General features: G+C 55.2%; 1 protein-coding gene across 3 annotated transcripts in view; it reads left to right on the top strand.

Moving 5' to 3' along the window:
- The first annotated feature begins 699 nt into the window (after positions 1-699).
- RAPGEF3 (Rap guanine nucleotide exchange factor 3) overlaps positions 700-6000 on the top strand; it is a 29120-nt gene continuing 23819 nt past the window's right edge. Inside the window, exons 1-2 of one of the 3 annotated variants that reach the window (XM_070270187.1) lie at positions 700-830; positions 5559-5690. The gene's annotated coding sequence lies outside the window, so the exon portion shown is untranslated. The remainder of the gene's footprint in view (positions 831-5558; positions 5691-6000) is intronic. The other 2 variants (XM_005611121.4, XM_070270182.1) reach the window with 2 other exon arrangements.

Raw genomic sequence — 6000 nt, 5'->3', positions numbered from 1 at the left:
CCTAGTCTAATGCCAGGTGCAGAGGGAGGAACTCCATAAACATTTGTGCAATAAAGAATGGCTAGCTGTCCACAAAGAATTCTTGGATCCTGGCTCTAGGGGGCAGCCTTCTCCAACCTTGTGCCTTGAGGCCCAGCTTTGCAAAGCTGGGCTAAAATCTCCTGTGCATGAATTTAGGTGGTGAGTTCCACAAGATTCTCCTCAGACCTTACACGATCCCGTTGCCCACCCCCAGCCCTTGTGGAGTTCAAGGCTGAGGACCCTGGTTAACGCACCCTGTGGCTGTGCCTGACACAGAGGTGGATCCACTGTCCCCATTCTACCGTGGCTCCCCATCCTGCAGCTTCATCTTCCTCCTGAGGTCAGGCCTGTAGACCACAGAGCAGAAAAGACTGTTCTAGAGAGGGGGAGCAGATGGCTCACTACAGAGAGGAGCTGGCCCCATCACAAGCGTCCCATCAGCCCAGGCTGCAGGAAGGAATCTGGGTTGAGGATTCATATCCAGGCAGTCACTGTGCCCCCCACTCCCAGTGCTGCTCCCCAGCGCTGTGGCTGCCTTCTGCCCCTCGAAAGAGACATCTTCACTTCTCAGGGTTAGAGAGAAACTGGCTTCTCACAGTCTGGCTTCTCAGTGAGATCCCACATCCTCTGCCTGTTCGCTGACAGCCTGGAGGTCCATGCAGAGGACAGGATGCTGAGTGAGAAGATGCTGAGCGGAAGCAACAGGTCTTTGAGCTCAAGAGCTAAAAGAGCATCACAGGCAGCGAGCTGGGGAGACGGGGAAGGTGTGTGTGCGACCTCCATCTACTGACCTGGACCCCCAGCCACAGGTACCTACTCTAACTCTCTTTCCCTTCCACTGTGGGCTTGTTGTTGTGGGGAGGGGAGAGGTAAAGCCTGCAGTTAACCTCTCCGTGGACTTGCACGTGGTGCTGTGGGGGGTGAGACGATATCAGCTGAGGGCAGGAGGGGAGGGCATTAACTCTTACTAAAGGACAGAGCCTGGCACAAGGATTAGTACATATCTGTCCTTTAGATTTGAATGTGGGCATTGGATTCACTGAATGAGAATGTCCCCAGGGGGCTTGATCAGTACACACAGATCCCCCTCTCATCCAGCTGCAAGGGGCCCAGCCACAGGGACTAGAAATAAGCCTGTCACCTTTGCCTAGTCCAGAGCATGGGGCCCAGGAACAGTATCCTAGGGAGGTTCGAGCAGCCACATCCGAGGGGGGGCTTCCTACAGGAGGAAGGGGACAGACTAGAGATGGACGGAGGCAATGTGAGGAAGGGAGAGTGGTCCAGAACCTGGGTGGAAAGGGACCAGGAAGAAAGATAGATCGGGGGAGCCGTGAGGGAGGTGAAAAGGGCCCACGGCAGGAGAGGGGTAAACTGGCCACCTATTTAATGCAGGGGCCTCTCTTGAGGGCCCCCGTGTCCAAGGCCCCGAATGTGCAAGGCATGTAGCCTTGAGCAACGCAGGGCCAGCTCCTGCTCTCCAGGGGCTTACATTCTCCTGGAGGAGGACTCACTAATAATTAGGCAATGATTGAATTTCGGTTGTGGTGAGTGCCAGGCGTGTGGCAGGGAAATGGGGCTCTGTAGGGGGGGGGACCCTGACACAGGCTTGGGCTCTCTGGGGGAGAAGAACCAGGCTAGGGGGTGGCAGCAAGTGAGAAGCTGCTGCTTTGCTGGCATTCAGGACCCAGCAGGCATCCTCAGCTAAGGCCTGAGGAGAACCGAAGATTAGATCAGGATTCAGGCCGCCCACCCGAGGTCTCTGGAGAGTGAGAGAGGAAATGCTGAGTTGGGTGGGAAGTCTGAGGAGCTGGTGGCTGCCTCTCCATCCTGGAGGCCAAGAATGATACCAGGAGGGAGGGTGAGAGCTGCACTGTCTCTCAGGCAGACCTGCAGACTTCCTCTCTCTTTTCTGTCTCTCTCTCTGGACCCCATCTTTGCAGCCTCCCCTGGGCTTTCACTGAGTCTTGTCTGGAAGGAGGAAATGGGCAGTGGGGCTGGTGCCCGGAAGCCTTTGGACTGTTCAGCTTCCTCTCTGGCCCCAGCACTTCCTGAGTGGACTTTGGGGGCAGGATTGGGGTCTGCTCTGATGCTAGGGAGGGGCTTCTCTTCCTGGCCTGCTTGCCTGATTACCCATGTCCTTGCCCCCTCCTTAGCCAGTGCTCTGGACCCAGATAGAACCAGGCATCCCATGGACAGAGGCCAGGGCCCTACTCGGACCCCTCTGTCAGGCTCCTGCAGCAGCCCCTGCCAAGTCGCTAAAACAGGAGGGCAAAGTGGGTACAATTTGAGTCCTGAACAGAGACCATGAGCCCCGGATGGGTTGGAAGATGGGAGCACTTGAGACTAGCATTTTTTGGAAGGCTGGAGATGTTGGGAAGAGGGAAGGAGGAGGAGGGTGTGTGTGTGTGTGTGTGGGTGTGTAGTCAGCCCCAGGAGGGGGTGGGTGAGATGTAAGTTGGGATAAAGACAAGTGCAGCCTGGGAGCTCGGACAGGAGTACAGGAGTTGGGGCAAAGGAGAGATGCTCCAAACCTAAGGGCAAGTGGCCACAACTGGACTGGAGCCACCATTTCAGAACAATGATCACTCCAGGTCAGAGGCAGTGTCTTCTGGGTGTTTGGAACATGCACCACGCACACACTACCCCCTTGGGAAACAGAAGCTGGAGGGAGAAAGCAGCTACTAATTTATGTGCATTCATATAACACCAAATCTGCCTGGTAGGCAGGCCTGTTCCCTCCCTTTAGCACAGCTCCAGACCTGCCCCTGCCTTCTCTCCTGCTCTACCAGCCTCTCCTTACCCTCCGGCCACCACCGTCACCACCACAAGCCTGTTCAGTGATTATTTCCTTGCCCCTGTCACACGTGGGTAGCTTGAGCACCGGCCAGAAGAATGTGCCTCCAGGAAAGTGTGGGGTCCCTGCTCTTGCCTTGGTCGGCTCCCCTCTGGTCCACAGCCTTGTCCAGCCCATCTGAACCTCCCTCCAGCCTGTCCACCTCCCCTGCCTTGAGACGGCAGGAGCCCATCTCTGCTCTGCCTGCCCGCTCCACCACTGTCCTAAGCGGCTCATGAGGGACTGGCTGTGACCTGCTAGTCCTGGGAAGCTTTGGCTGGGTGCCCATCAGCGTTCCAGCTCCCTGCCTCTGCCCCCACCCCAGGAATGGGTAGGGAGGAGATGGGGGAACTGAACTGGAACCACCCTTGGGCGAAGGAGACCGGGCAGGCATCAGAGGACCTTCAATCTTCCAGAGCCAGGAGGTAGAGCCCACGTGAGGGCATCTGGGTTCTCTTCTCTCCCTCTCCATTGCTGGTCAACCATGGCCATGGTAGAATCTCAGGGGTGCTGAGGGAGGCTGCAGCAGGCCCAGGACCTGGGCACAGCCCAGGCATGTTCTGGTCTCCTTTTCTGGCCCTTTTCTGCAGTCCCACTGGAGGCCTGTTAGTTAAAACTTCCTCCAACTTCCCATTCTCCATCCTATCAACCAACCTCAAATGACACAGCTGAGACTTGTGAGCCATGTTTACAGCACAGGACAGAAGGAGAAAAGAGTAGGGGACAAGGAAGCAGTGAGGATGGAGGGAGATGGCACGAAATGCCCTGAAAATGAACTGGGAAACCAGCCCCTCTCCCTTCCACCCTGCCCTGGGTATAGGCCCTCCGCAGGCACCAGCCGACTTCCCACAGTCTCCATTTCATTTCCACCCAAAATCATTAAGTACCTGCCTTCTTCCAGACTCTGTGCTGGTAGAGAGGCCTGACCAGATTAGTGTGTTAGGGAGAAAAAGGAAATTCCAGCAGACTCTGTGGTCCTAAAGCCCAGTATTTGCTTGGTTTTAGATCTCCAGTTTCCGGCAGAGTTCTGGCACTTAACAATAGATGTTGTTGAATGAATTAAAGATTCTGTGGCGTTGCATAGGAAGGACTGAGGAAGGCAAGGTTGATCAGGGAGGAAGTACAAAATAGTGGTTAAGGGGGTGGACTCTGCAGTCAGACCACCTGAGTCTGGTTTTATCAAACTCAGTCGTGTGACCTTGGGCAAGTTACTTCACCTCTCTGTGCCTCAGTGTCCTCACTTGCAAATAGGGATTGTTCTGAGGGTTAAAAGATGATGTCTATAAAATGACAAATACAGTATCCTGCACATAGTGAGTGATAGAAGGAACCATCCTTGGGCTGGAGGATGCAGTGGGGGTAGGGCATAGAGGATAGATGCACCAGATTACTCATTGGTTGAATCAACAAGACTTGGTGGCTGATTGGATGTGGGAGAAGGAGGCACCCAGGTACCAGGTTCCTGCTTAGGCAGTGGTGGGGCTCCTGGAGCAGGGAGCTGAGCGAGGCAGGGCAGGGGGAGGCGCAGGCTGGGGTGGGAAGGGAGTTTTGACTTGTCCAGTGAGAGGCACCTGTGAAGATCCAGGAAGCTGCGGGCTTGACAACTACAGAACTCAGCAAAAAGGACTGGGTGGGAGGAATCCAGCCCAGGTCAAAGCTGGGGGCTGGGAAGCTCTCTCTACCCATTCACCCTCCTCTACTATCGCTTGGGAGTCCCTGCAGTGCCTTGCCACCTGCCTGAAGGGCACGGGGCAGGGTTGGAGGAGGTTCGTGCCTGGCAGGGAGCTCCTTGGATGGGTGGTAGACAGCGTCAAGGGCTCCTGCTGTTCAGCTTCCATCATCTGCCTGTTCCTTCCCTACGTCTGGAGCCTGTGCACCCAGTGTGCGGGAGATGACTCTGGATGTGGGCTTTCCCCTCTTCCCGGGAATGGTCAATATATTTGAGAGGCAGGATTGCAGAGCGGTAAGGCACACAGACCCCTAACCACTTGGGTAGAATCCCTCACTGCTCCACATCTTCCCAGTTGTGGGACCTTGGACTGTGGGTCATTTAAGCTTTTCATGGCAGATTCCTCATCTGTAAAATGGGATAACAATAATCTCTCTCTTGGGATTGTTGTAATGATTAAATCAGTGAAGGTATATAAACTATCAAGAACAGGGCCTGTGCATGTTAACTACTGTTACTATTATTTGTCTGTCCCAACACACCTGCCAGGCATCTAATGACAATCAGGGGAGGGTGGAGGCTGCACCAGGGCTTGGCATGATTGTCCCCAAGATGACTCGCCGTCTGGCTTGAGATGTCTTCCTCAGACACTCGTCTTGTCCCCTGCTCGCTCCAGGCCTCAGGCTCGATCACATATGAGCCGTCCTTCCACTGGCCTTCCCCATCATCTGCCTTGGCAGGAGGCTGGGGTGGGGGGAGCGTCGAGGGCTTCTTCTGCCAGTGAGACAATGGAAGGTGCAATCCCGCTGGGCCCCACTGGCTACCAGTGGACAGGTGATCATGCCAGGTCATCTTCTCAGGCTCCCAGGAGAGCGGGAATGAGAAAGAGACAAGAAAGGCAAGGGAGCAGTAGTGTTGAGGGGGACAGAGATAGGGGAACGCGGGTTTGGGACACCTTCATTTTCACTGATTTGAACGACCTTCTTTGGATCCTTGTACTCCCTGCCCCTCCCCCCTCAATTTCCCTTTCTGCAGCTTCCTCTCTTAGGCATATCATCCAGATTAGAAGGATGAAGACGATGTTTACACGATGCAGTATAGCATGGGGTTAAGTGGAGCCAGGCAACCTGGGTTCAAGGCCCAGCTTCATCATTTACTAGTGGTGTGGTAAGCTACTTCAGACCTCGGAGCCCCCATTTCCCCAGCTGTAGAGTGGGAATAACTGTAGTCCTACTTCCTAGGGCAGTGGCGGAGAGTAAATCCATCTGAAGCCCTTGGAACAGTGCCAGGCACTCAGAGGCTACTGCGACCCATGGGGAGGTCTGTAGGTACCCAGACGTCCTACCTCACTCCCCTGCTCCTGTCCCACCTGCCCAAAGGAGGGGCAGTGTGAAAAGGAAATGGGAGACCCCTTTTGGACCCCACGGCCAGTCTCTGGAAGCTCCTCTGCAAGAACTTCTAGACCAGGCCACTGGCC

The sequence above is a fragment of the Equus caballus genome, chromosome 6 (assembly GCF_041296265.1).
Source record: "Equus caballus isolate H_3958 breed thoroughbred chromosome 6, TB-T2T, whole genome shotgun sequence".
Taxonomy (NCBI): domain Eukaryota; kingdom Metazoa; phylum Chordata; class Mammalia; order Perissodactyla; family Equidae; genus Equus; species Equus caballus.
This window is presented reverse-complemented; position numbering and strand designations above follow the sequence as displayed.